This window comes from Bactrocera oleae, chromosome 6, assembly GCF_042242935.1.
Source record: "Bactrocera oleae isolate idBacOlea1 chromosome 6, idBacOlea1, whole genome shotgun sequence".
NCBI lineage: Eukaryota > Metazoa > Arthropoda > Insecta > Diptera > Tephritidae > Bactrocera > Bactrocera oleae.
In genome coordinates, this window is record NC_091540.1 from 44548425 (window position 1) to 44563102 (window position 14678).

Sequence of the window (14678 nt, forward strand, 5' to 3'; positions counted from 1 at the left end):
ATATGAGCAAAGTTTGCGCACAGCACAGATACAGATACCGATGTGCAGTTAAGTATGTACGTGAAACGGTCCAAAGGCGTGTGCTGTACAGTTCATCAGTCAGCGGAATTACGCGCGTGCTTTTAGTGTCGGAAATGAGAGCAAATAGCTGCGCTACGGACGATGGCTTGTTACTACTGATAAAGAAGTAATGAAATGTTTATGTGTATTTGTGGCAAACGAAGTGGATTAACGCCTAACGGATGTATACGATGAAATCGGTCAGATTGTGTCCTACGTTGCTACCATATTAACTTTGTCATTAGAAAGATGCTTAAATAACTTCTTTAAGGCGGACACTCAGCGTGACCGCTTAGTTGAATCAGCTTAATCACTTTATCTTTAAACGCGTTTTTGTCAAAACTACATTTTTCAAATTTGTTTGCGCGATAGCTCTGATACAATTGATTCGATCACTATCAAACTGCATGTTCAGTTTTTTCGAAATCAAATTAGGCTGCACAAACAAAAATTGATAAAATTTAACTTTTTTTATCACCGTCATAATTTTTTAGCATTTTTGGCGGTAAGTTATCGAACGAACAACATCTTCTTGGCTTCATTGACGAAGAAGGCCGAAATAACTGCAGCAGATGAGAACCTTTTTAAGTGCTGTCGAAGTTCGCGTCTAACTCAAAATTATATACAACTTTTCTTCAAAAATTTTACTGTTTATACCTGGAGTATGTGTAAGTATACCAATAACATTTTTAAACAATTGGTATAGTCCTTTTTTACTCAAAAATCGTATTTTGTAGGTTGTTACACTGGATGTGATCCTTAAATTATCATGCATGCTTGCAAATCAAAATACCTGCTTTAGAAGTAATAGTACCAATGAAAATAATTAAAAATATCTGATCACCCAAAGTACGCTCTAACGAGATGTTTATTTGTTAATCCGCAACTTGAAACTATTTAGGACTGAGACGATTGATACGAGTATTGGCAGAGAGAAACAAAAAGTACTATTAGCGTCATTACGTAGCATCATTTGTTGGAAAGGGAAAATTTTTATTCAAATTTCATTCATTTTAATCAGAAATATTATAAAAGTGCTCACTTTCCTTGTATAGAGTGATATAGAGTATTAGTTTTTATGCCCTGAATAGCGTATATTAAATTTTTCACAATGTTTGTATCAACCAACAGGAAACGTCTCATTTATAGCATATAGCTGCCATAGAAACTGAACTATCAGAATGAAGTGATTGTATGAAAAATTTTTTCATTTGACGAGCAATTTTCACGAAATTTTGCATAGTTTACTGTTTAAGGCAACGGTGCAATCTCCCAATTCTTGTAAGGAATATTTTGTATTTGTGAGGATTATTTTAACTTAGGGCATTGTCCATTCCATAATTATGTGGAATTATTGTGGAATGTGGAAGATTTTATTTATTGTATTTTATTTTTAACTCTAAAATATAATATTATTCGTCAAATGATTTGACAAAATATACATATTTACCACTTCTATTTGAATAGCGATTCAATTTAAATGGAACTTTGCTATTAATTAATTTTTAATTCATATTTGTAATTAGATTTTCTCTCAATCTCATCAAATACTCGAATATAAAAATCTCACTTTGTGATCGCTATTTTTAGCTTCGATTTGGTCAGCCGACAAAAACATTCGTGAGCTTACACCTACACACATACGCATTTCTTTGTTGTCATTAGCACAGACGCGTTGTTGTGGTCATTAACTTGTCGGCTTAAAATCTATTGAAATTTGTTTAATATGACATATATCAGAGTTCGATATTGACCGCAAGGTAAATTGCATTGTATTTGCTCAAATATATTCACATCTGGTATTTGTGTAACTGTATGTATGTACTTCTGTGGCATTGATTTGTGGATTTGTGGGTGTTGCTTATCAAAACCACATCGGCAGCATAGCGAAATTAATTTAACCCAAACATTGAACTACAATCAGAATGTTTTTTTTTCCTTAATCAGTATGCAAATTGCTTGATATTTGTTATTTAGTTATAATTGAAACCAAAAACAAAAATTAATAATAATAAATTTCAGTTTTGAAAAATACTTTTTTTTAATAATATGAAAAAATAAATGTTATATGAAATGTAATGAATATATTATAAAGAAAAATTTTCCAATTAGTTTTGAAATAATTATACGAAAGCTTCGCCTTAAAATATGGACATTTCTGAAACAATAAAAGTATCTTTATCTCGCTCTCTCTTCGTCTCTTTTTAACTAAAATGCTTGTGAGAAAGCTAGTTAAACTTTTTCGTTTCTATCGACTACCTTCAAAACTCAAATAGTAAGTATCTTCTGTAGAGACAACCGACAATTGGCAGTAAAATGGAAAGTTTGTCTTTGCCACAAAAATAATTAAAAAATTTTACCAGAAGTGTATGCACAGATTTGCGGTGAATATTCGAAGAATTTACTTTTAATTGTAAATGCATATATTAAGCTCACCGCACACTGGTAAACATACAATGTAAATTTCATATACATACAAGTATACATACATATATATAACAGATAGAAATCAGTGGTAGAAATTCAATTCAATTTCGAGGAAGTAAAGTTCGAAAGTGCAAACCAATATTTCGAAGGAAGCAGACATTTAGTTATAGTGTTGCACTTTTCTCTAGTATTTGGCGTTGTAATAGTTATGGTGTAACTAAATTTTTTAATTGAATTAAGTGAGAAGATTTATACTCGTTTTTTTTTTTAAAGCAGCGATATATTGTAGCAAGTACAGTTATTTTAAAGGTGAGCATTTTTCGTCATAAAATATTTCTAGTTCCATTTATATTATACAATAAAATAAGACATTAAAAACAATTTTTTTTAAGAAGTTGTACTGTTCATTATATTGATTTTTAAATTGGTTGGTTGTTATGCTGAGCAAATCGTAAAAACTAATTGGAGAATAAGGTCATTTGATGAAATTTGATTTAGAATGGACAATTTTGCTGCCTCTAGTTGTATTTGTTGCGAAATGAAAACGTTTGCTTATATTTGATTAAAATTACACATTATCGAAATGGAATTATGGCTGAGTGCTCTCGATATTGAAGCCAACAAATGTTTTTTGGATGAAGGTGTCTGGTGACAATACTTTCAGAATATTCTCAACGGTAGATCATATTGATCTGCCCATTTTAAACACATTAGTTAATTTTTTAAGAAAGTCGAACGCAGCGATTAAGTGTTTTAGGAAGGATTTTCCAGCTTTTAAAAGCTCTATTTAAAATGAAATTGAAAATAATGATTGTTTTGCATTTAGTTAAAGGATTGCTTGACGCAAATTGACCTCGATTAAAACATGTAAGACTATGTAATCACGAAGAAATTCCTGATTTAAAAATATCAAACTTCAGAGTTGAGAACATTTGGATGTAGAGAAATATTAAACCGATAATAACGTAAACTAGAAAACTGTTAAACCAAAAATTGGGTCTACATTAGTTCGGAGATTTGTAGATTTTTTTGTTTATTTTTGGAAGAGATCTTATCTACCCTTAACTCGAACGATTTTGTAACCTCACAAGACGTGTATTTATAATTGGACGGAATCCATCGCATAGTGTGATCACACGTTGGTCAGTTTTGCTAATATAATCGATAAAGGGTGATCTTTTCTTGTCACCTTTAATGATTTCAAATATATTATAATAATTTCTAGAGCTAAAAAAGTTGATTACGTTGAGTGTTAAAGGAACCGAAAAAGATACTTTCTATGACATTAGAACTTCACGAGACTACAACTGTTATCTCTCTTTTGACCAGCAGACTATGCCAATGTGAGCTGTGAAGTATTGTAAAGTAAATGGGCCAGTTCTGCCCATATTCCTATATATTTTTATGGCGACTTTAAAGATCTCGGAAGCATTTGTATCTTTCTCTTGTCTGTATACATATGAATAAGCTTTTCTACTTGCCACTATTGTTGAAGTGCTAACAAACACTTTTGTGCTTAACTAATGCAGATACTTTTTCATTGTCTTCTCTCCATTTTATTTATTTATAAGTTTTTGCTTTAAAGATAGCCCTATGCACAGTGCAATTTATAACAGGACCCTGTAAGATAATTGCAAGGACATTTTTGTTCAGTGAACCTAACGAGAAAACGGAATAATTTAGTGGAGTCAAAAATAAATTGGAGAGAATTTAATCCGACAACAATTAATTTTCGGCATTTAAAATTAAAGTTGCTTTAACAAAAAATTGCTCATCCCATTTAAAATGTCTAAGTTCGGAATGCTAACTTCCAGATGGAAAAATTATCAAATTTTTCTTAAAAAACAGTTATTTTTCTTCGTGATAATTTGAGAACGGTGGAACAGAAAATTTCAAAACTGACGCAGTACACAAATATACATATTGTGAAGCAGAGTTGTTTCAAAACAAGAAAAAACTTTAACATCGGTTAACTATTATACCCTTCACAAATACAACAGTTTCCTTAGAAGAACTTGATTCCGATCATTCAGCTGGTATGACAGCAATATGTTATGGTGATTCGATCTGAACAATTTCTTCGGATATTCTATTATTGGCTTAGATAATGATCCGTTCCAAATTTCTTGAAGATATCTTGTCAAATGAAAAAATTTCCTATACAAGAACTTGATTCTGATTGTTCAGTTTGTATGGCAGCTCCTTGGTGAAAAAAGGTTATATGCTAAATTTAAGATCGATATCTCAAAAACTGAGGGACTAGTGTATATACAGGCAGACGGACGGACAGACAGACGGACATGGCTAATTCAACTCAGTTTATCATGTTGATCATTTATACGTATATTGTATAGAGTCTCCGACGTTTCCTTCTGGGTGTTACAAACTTCGTGGCTAACTAAATACACCCTTTTCAGACTGTTTAGGGTATACCTAAGAATATTTATTTGTTCATATATTTTGCACATCGATGAAATGTAATGGATTTTAATTATTTTTTACATGTCCCTTAAAAACGATTTTTTCACTCTTTTTTAACAAATATAGCTCAAATCACCGATGAATTGTTTTTTATAATAGAAAATTATTATTTTACGGTGAATCTATCATCTAAAGCAAAACTTAGAAATTTAATATTTTTGAAAAAATTTTAACTTAAGGAAACTCTTGAAACCTCCAATCGGAAGTGGCTTAAAAAAAAACAACGTCATAATTTGGATAAAATGCTACAGACTTAGGCATTGGAAAACGTCATTTCTCTTAGAAACAAGAAAAGGTGGCAACACGATATTTAGCTTAAAATGTTTTGTTAATTTTCTCTACTGGGTTACCCGGCAAGTTAATATTAAGCAGGACCACAGACTTACATTTTTTTTAATTGTGTCCATGTGAAAAGCACGCTTGTGTGCGTTTATTTAAGTGGTCGACCACAATGGCACACAATTGTTTTCATTACGGAAACAATTTCATTTCACTGTTTACCTGTTTGTGAATTGGTGAGCTTTTCTTTTATCTTTCGCTTGTTTCCAGCACCGGCTGCTGATAAATAAAATGCATAGCGAGTAAGCACAAACAAATAAACAAACAAAGAGTTAACTCACACACATACACAAAAAGATACACATACACTTGGTAAGTTTACGCCAACGCATATAAAAGAGAGCTTATTTGGTGGCGTGGCTGCCCAGTAAACTTTTAGAACTAAACGCTTTGTGTGTATGCGCATGTGTGCGTGCGTATGTATGTATGTGCATGCGTGTTTTCATTTCACTTCATAAACATAACAATAATAATTTTACTAAATCTGAATTTATGCACAAAACCACAAACAATGGGGCCTGTTGCTACTTACGGCTACTACGTTCACAACCCAGCAAACAACAACAAAATCCTCTAGCTGGCGCAAAAAGCAAACAAATATTGTATGGTAGCATTAACAAAGCGGCAGAGTGTATTTTTCCCTTCTTCCTTTACTTTTATCTTCTACCTTAACTCTTTTTGCACAGTAATTGTTCGCCAGCAAACCAGGTGTAAGGCAACAGCCAAGCAAACCCGCTGCAAAAACAACAATAAGAAGGCCGCTGCAAAGCCTAAAATACAACCATATTTCTCGCACACATACATATGCACCTTCTTGTGTATGTGTGCGTAGTTCGACAACAAAGGACATCAGCTGCAGATGAGCAACCAAATGTAAAAATTAAGCTCAGCAAATTGTGGGTGAAAGCACTAAGAAGATGACAAAGCCAGGATGCGATAACTAAAGTGAGTTGGCAATATATACATACGCTTGTAAATAAAAGTAGTATCTGCGAAGAGAGGACTGACCCTTTGAAGGATTTAATTCTGAGTTAGCTGAGTGCTCCGATAATGAGTTTTCCTCGGTTGCATCCCTTTATGATTCTCAAATGAAAATACTTAAATTTGGGACTTCTCTCGCTACAGTAACAACACATTAAATCGTATATTGCTGTTAATGCAGCAGCTACCGACTTTTTTAAATATTTTTTTAAGATGAGTGCAACTTATATTAGAGGTTACCTCTTGCCAGACTAAAAACCAACAATAAGTAGGTGGATTTATATTCGAGGCTTTTCAAGAATATTTCAATTTGCACAAGTCGATAATTTATCTATTGGGTGGGGCTATCAGATGTAAAAATTCTTTCTTGAGGGGGTCGTCTGCCTTCGCGCTCCATTGGCGTGCGTATTGTGGAGGGTGGACTACAAAAAACAAATAATTATATTTGCAAAAAATTTATTTTATTTCATAAATTTTTTTTTTAGCTTGGATATAGGAAAAAATCCTAATTTTTTCAACACATTGCCAGTGCAAGTTCTTGAATACCACTGCTGGTGTGACGAAGTCGACTTCTTGGAACCAAAACCTGATCAAATGGCAGCGATCTAAAAAAAGTTAATTTTTTACCATGTTTACAAGCTGGAAAACACCGATTTTGATTCTTGTTATAATAGCTCACAAATATAACGAATAAATTCCCAATTTCTTGAATTTCTTGGTGTTCTGCCAAATTATGTGGTTTTTCGACATAAGCGACTAGAGAGACATCTGAGCTACTAGAGAGACATCTAAGAAGAGACTTCCCGCCTTCACATTCACATGTTCATTAAGTCAATTGTGGTGGGCCTTTGCCTGAAATCTTATTTCTTCAGAGACAGTATTTACATTGAGAACGCAATGAATATCAGCATTTCTCTTGTACCAGGGGCCTTAACAATACTTCATAACACATTAGTTTTGAAAGTAGGAATATTTTAAGAAATCATTCAGTCAAATAAATTGTAAATTGTTTGAATCTTTCTTTCGCGTCGCTTCACCAAATATTTTTTAAGATTCTTCAGACTTTCTCTTGGGAATTTTAAAAACTAGGAACTCGTTCAAGAAAGCTTGTTCGCGTACTTATTTTTAAACTTTCGCAACTTCTTGCTACAGAGTATAATAGTTTTGTTCACCTAATGGTTATGTGTATGTATATATACATGATCCGGATGAAGAGACGAGTTGAAAACCAGGTGACTGTTTGTCCGCCTGTCCGTCCGTCCGTCGAGTGACAATGCCGCCCACTCCCCATATAACGGTACTGTTAAAAACTACTAAAAGCGCGATATCAAGCACTAAACACGCCAGAGACATTAAATTTTACCTCTGGGATGGTATGAGATGACTTTATAGGAACCGCGTTCAAAATTAGACAGTGGACGTTGCACCGCCCACTTTTAGGTGAAAACCCTTGGGATCTGCTTAACCGATTTCAACTAAATTCGGTACATAATATTATTCTCATATTTCTATTGTATCTTATAGTGGGAAAATGGGCGAAATTGGATTACAACTACGCCTATTTCCCATATAACACCATTTTAAATTCCATTTGATTCTTTCACTGTCCTCTATGCAAATCACTATGCATCCAAGAATGATTGTATCGGGGTAAAACTTTGCGCTAATAAATCAAACTTAAACTGTTCAAACGCTTAGTTACTGTATATGTGGACCCCAATACCTATAGTTGACCTTTTACCGAAAATATCGGTCAATGTGTAAGATACAATTTGAATTGAAATTCATGTAATAAAATAAATAAATAAAACTCTAGGTAATAGTATTTTTTTGTGTCAAAAATGGGTTGAATCGGATCAACACTCCCTTTAATATAAAATTTTGCCAACTCCTGAAGTAATTTACCGGGCTTTGATCCTAGCAAGTTGCGAGAGTATAAAATGTTCGGTTCCACCCGAACTTAGAACTTTCTTACTTGTCATTTCTATTGTAAAGTTCGGCTTTAAGGTTCCCATACTGAATAGATTTCTTTGTCAACACATTATTTAAGGAAAAATACAGTTTTTTTGCGACTTTCATATATAATATTTAACGGGCTTGATGGGACGAGGCTCAGACGAGGCTAATTACTATGCAACTTTTATAAAATAAAGTATTGGTATTTTTCTTATGCAAATATGATTATAGCTTTGTCCTAGGTAACGGGCCAAATTTCATGAAGAAATCTTATCAAGTAAGAAAGTTTTCTTTTTAAGAACTTGATTTGTTATTTGGTAGCTGTAAAAAACGTGTGAAAAATTTCAGATCGATATCTCAAAAAGTGAGGAACAGGTTTGCGTAGATTGTCACGCTAGGATCGCCGACGTTTCTGGGTATTACAAGCTTCATGGCAAACCTGATATACCTGTTCAGGGTATAAAAAATCTGAAGAGTAAAACTCATTTGGTTGAATTCAAAGTCAATTGTTTGATTGGAAGTAGTAAGAGATGCAACCCAAGGTTTAGTAACTGTTCAAGTGCACCAGTTATTTTGACAAGCTTTTCTTGAAGATTGAATTCTTCTATTATCAGTGAAACTACTACTATATTTGCTAACTACTTAGTACGTAGTTAGCTTAACAATTCTTACTAAGCTAAATCGTTTCTAATTTGGCAATATCATAACTGCACTTGCAGCTATAAATAAGAATCGAATATGCCTAATGAGCACTCCTAAGGGCTGACTGCGGTGAAACTGTGTGAGTCGAACTAAAGAAAGTTAATTTTTGCCAGGATCCTTGCTCTGTCACGAAATGCGAAACTCACCACAACACTGCTGACGAAAATTTCAAAACGCTATGTAAGGTGAGCAAACTAAGTACAGATACGAGTTATTAATAAACACACATATACTTACATACAGACACACAATTGTACATATGTATATGTCAAGTGAAAGACAAGCCCTAAAACGAGCCAAGTAATACGTGAGTCTGTAACTAAGCAATCAAACATTCGAATTGAATGAATGCACAAAGCGCATTTGTGGAATGCTTTTCATTTACTCATACGCTGGTTATTACCGCATACAACACAAAGATAATCATTGGACAGCGACGGCAAACATCCTTTCAATTGCTGAACTTCAGTGGTGAGTCTACTGGCTGTGTATGCGTGAGTGTGTGCGGGAGGAGAGCAAAGTGTAGAGTTCACGAGCGAACTATCTACGAAATGCAGCTTCAGCAGTTGCAATGAGCGAAATTACATATTCAGAGTGGAATATGGGGTACAAACCACAAGTGGCAGGCAAATGTGGAAAGTTTGCTAGCAAGTAATCTAACGGTTTTTACGCATATTGAAGACTAAAAAGGTTCTACAGCTTGTAGTACAGCAAGTACAATTACTGGTTCACGTTCTTACGTTTTATATTTTGCCTTGCCTTACGGAACTCTCGCTGGTAACGATGAGCTGTGGAAGGCAGCACCAACCGAATGCCGTTGTATATATTTTCCAAAAGAAGTATAAAATGGTTGATAACTCGCTGAAGGCCCGAATAAAAACGAAATTCTTGAAAGTAAGCGCCTGCGACTGCTATTAACGACGTGTGTGCTTTAGTTAGGGATTTCACGTTATATACATATGTGGGGTGATAATTTGAATTTTAGCCGCCTTTATATCTCAAATATATTCAATTTTATATTAAAAGTATTTAAACTTGCTCTAACTCGATCAGTTTCGTCGAAAGCATGCTTGCTTCTGAACTAATAAAGTGACTGACCAGTTCGCATTCTCTTCCGAATTTTTTTTAAATTTTCTGTGTAACCATAAGTACGAAACCATTACTTAATATTAGGCGTAATTGTAAATATTATTCACGAAACTGTTATATATTGTAATATAAAATTTATTATTTCAGAAAGTATGAAAATAAACAGAGACTTTCAAAAATTGTAAAATGTCAGGTAATCTTTTCGATAATTCTTTCAAAATCAGTAAATCTCCTTGCTTTATGGTATACGATCTAATCACTTAAATTATCTTATACCACATATTTTCAGAAAACTCAACAACATATAATTTTGCACACTTCAGATCACCATGTGATGTCATAAATCGTTATTAACCGATCGCACAATGGTCTCAGTGTTTTTTTTTAATGGTGATTTTTCGCTCACTACCTGGATTGTACAATATAACCGTAACTGGAAACTAAAAGTATTTTTTTCGTTCTCTCAGACTTTCAAATCTCCATCGTAAGAGTATAGCTACGTTCTCTGATACCGTCTGTTAATCTCTGCTGCTTTCATGGCCGGTTATCCCGACCATATCCAATTTAAGCTGCTTTCTACCAACTAACCGAAAAGAATCAACCAACCGCAAAATCAATAAAAAGAGAGCATATAGTCAAACAGGCATGAAGATCTGGATATGTGTATTTACATCTAACCATACATACATATGTAAGTAAGTAGCAATACACATACGGGAATGGAAACATTTGAAATGTCGTTGGCAGAGTGCAAAGTGCAGCAACAGAAACTTGTGAAACAGTAACAATGCGGCTAAAAACAAGGAGGTAAATTTGTGTTTTTGTGTTCATACATATATATGCATATAATACTGCATGCACGCGTGCGTTTGTGTGCAAGTACTTCCACCACTGAACTGATAAAATAATGGAAAGTTCAACAGTGCCGCTCACTTTGCGCTTTCACTTAGCATCTAGCAGCGGTGTAAACTTCTGTATGAGTACACCTCCTTCGCTAATATATACATTTATGTGTTCAACTCTATATACATATGTATGTAGTTATGTGTTTGTGTTTAACAGTTTGCGCATTTGGTTAATACATTTGTTTGCTGGTAGTTGGTAAATGCTTCTCTTTGATTTCATCTGCTGTGTGCGGTTCTAATATATAAATTAACTAACGTAACTGTAACCCAGTGGGGACTGAGCTGTCTCTAAGCAAACTGTATATTTACTACTCTATATTTTTCTCTAATTTTTTTCAATTTTGAAGTGCTCGGTTATAGCTTAGTTTGGCGTTTTAACCCCGAAATTCCGAAGACTGGATAATAAAATGTTAAGGTAATATTTTTCTAGTGTTAGACCTAAGGCCGGCCAAGATAATAAAATGAAACATTTAAAAATAAACCAAAGGATAAGTGAAAATTCACTAGTTTTGACATCGATCACGAAAATATTTTAAAAACTGCTATAAAAACTCTCCTGAATAGAAGTTCAGTGCCAGAAATATGTGTCACCTGGAAAAATGTTTAAGATCTTTTCAACGTTCTACCAATCGGATCTAGGCTACTCATCGTGTTTAAATAATAAACTAGGTCTATAAATCCTTAGTCTTATCGAAAATAAATAAGTATCTCTACGGGGATGATAACAGGAAATATATGTTGTATGTATTTAAAGATATTCACCTAACCCTAAGCAATGTTGAGTATCAGAATATGTTTAAAGCTTATCATAGAAATTTAATAGGTTGCTCTACATAATGACAGCAGCGGCTTAAATTAGTTGAACAACATCAAAAGTTATATCAATACTGAAAAAATTCCGCTCGAGCCACTATCGAAGATGTAATAGTGATATTATTATTACTCACACTCTTATATATTAAAACCAGGAAACGAAGGATTTATTCTGCTACTAGACGCGTATGACACTACGAATTCAGAAAGCAAGCTCAATAAAGTCAGTTTAAAAATGTTTACTAAGAAAAGTATTGTTTGGCCCTACGCTCCAACTGGAATTAAGCCAAAAGTTCCACAGGCTAACCCCCGTATAATACTACAATATGTAGAGAAGCTAACATTCTTATGTCGGTAAATATTTGTCTCCTGTTGTTGCGGTTAGCATTGCGCATTTCCATTTGTATCGACCTCTGCTTCGTCCTTTATCTTGCAGGGATTTTCATTTTGTGCGATAACTGTCGACGCCATTTTTTTTTTAATAATTACATTTTGTCTCTTGCTTGCAGATGGCTTTATGTATGTGTATGTGTCAAAGCAAAGCGAAAAATTTGATAAGGAAAATGTATTTAACGTAAGGAAATTAAAATGCATAAAGAGCGAGCTTAAATGGAATGCAAGCCAAGAAAAACTAAAGTCAGTGAGAAAACGATTTTTTTGGGTGCGAAATACAATATTGAAAACTGTGTGCCTTATCGATCTCACAAGCTTATTCCAGTTCCCAGATTATTCTACGTTGCTTAACGTTAAGTGCTTACAAATAAATCTTTGACAATAGTATTGGAAGTTAAGGCAGATCTTTCGTAGAGCCAGATGTACGTTGCAGTTGTTCTATGATCAGTTTATTTTCTTTCATAAATTAGAAATAGTGAAAATAATAGTAACTAATCAGACAGCTGATACCAGTGCTTCTGCACTTTGCAGAAATATTAATCTCAAATCCAAGACTAAGGCATTTGGTTCTTTAATGACACGCGGATTCTTATTCAAATACCTGAATCCCAAATGCCAGTTTTAATAAATTTACTAAAATTTCTCAGTTTAAAGAAATGTTCGAAAAATATATTACTTAATATTATTCAGAACCTAGAAGAGGCGGATTCTTATTCAAATACCTGAATCCCAAATGCCAGTTTTAATAAATTTACTAAAATTTCTCAGTTTAAAGAAATGTACGAAAAATATATTACTTAATATTATTCAGAACCTAGAAGCGGGAAACTGAATTTTTATTTATATTAATCAGCTTCACCTCTATCAGAGAAATTGAAGTGGTGCCTACATTTAGGCATATTTTTCATTATATCTAGTGAAGAATCATACCAAGATTTACAACAAAAATTTGGTAGAAATAAACATAGCGAGACTAATGTTAAATTTTAACCTCATACACTTTTTACTAAAAACCAGCAAATGTGTTTAAAAAGCAAGAAGTTCGAGCGCAATGACCTCTACATCCGCAGAGTGACAAGTTAAGATTCAAAATTTTGCAAATTGTAACAACAGATTTGTGGTCTGTCATTTCGTCTGAGTTACTACTGCAATATTTGTCGCACAAATTTACTATTGACTAGTAAGCTAGTTGATTTATTTTACTCTTAATTAAATTTATTTTCTACAAATTGATTTTCTTCTTTATTTTATATTCGGTCGATAGAATTGTTATGTTTTATCAGAGTATTCATTCATTCATTTCATTGCTGCTTACTCTCTGCTCCAAAGAAGTTCATGAGCAGTTTTTCCTTGTCGCTTAACTTGCTGCCTTATTGCCTTAGAAGTTTGTCAAAAACTTTTCACCACAAAGTAAACGATTTACTGTTTAACTGTGGCCATTTAAAGATTGAGAATTTTTGGTGAGTTTGTGGTTGCAAAGTTGTAGCCTGCTCCTACACTCGAATGATGTCGGCATTATTTGTGACAATGATTTCAAATTGGTTTATAAGGACTATGAATATTTTTGTGTAGAAATTTATTGGCAGAAAGCCATAATTGCCATATGCATGAAAATATTTCTTATAGAAGTTTTGTGTGCTGAAATATAGAAATTCGATCAGTATATGTATAAATAACATTTGTCTAGTAGCAGAAATGTTTCACAACGTAAAGTCTTCTTATTACTCCACCTCTCGTTGTTATGAATATCTGTTTTTGCAATTTACTTAAAGAGTGCTCTAATTTCTGAGGTAACCATTATTTATTAATGAATTTATTTATTTATTTGTACATTTCTGTATACCATAGAGTAGTAAGGCAGCTAAAAGTCGGGATCTTACAGTTTTGAAAGGACACTTATAACTGTCTTTTATAGCTTCAGGTTAAATTTTAGTTGATAGGCGTGAATATTCCGACTACAACTGTTTGTCAACTAGGCTATACAAGTCATAAAGGAATAAATTGCTTAAATATTCGAATGTGAAATGTAATGATTCGCCTCAGGTCTGCTGAGATAGTTCGGTGATTTATGAGATATTTAGGATGAGTCTACACTTAAACAACCTTTCAAACCACATGAGTTTTAATTGAATCCCACAGTGAGATATGGCATTATGTGGGCGGCTCCGAACCGAACTAAAAAGATATTGAGGGCTCGACAATCCATTTCCATACAAATCCACATATATATTTGCTCTCCTATAAACATTACATACTCAAAATGAAATACTTGTCACAGGAATCGCCTAGTGTGCGTCTATACATTTGAAACTGAAAATTTAATCTTCAACTCGATAGCTCAATAGTGTTACCTAGAACTGTACAACATAGAGATTTAAAACCTACATATGTGCTAGCATGTGTGTGTTTATTTGTGTGCTACAGCGCTTTCAAAGAAGACCACTAAACTCACTTACTTTTAACGGTATCACTGCTGAGTGAATTTAAGTTAACTTTGAGTGGTTTGAGATGCACACACCAACAATTACACTT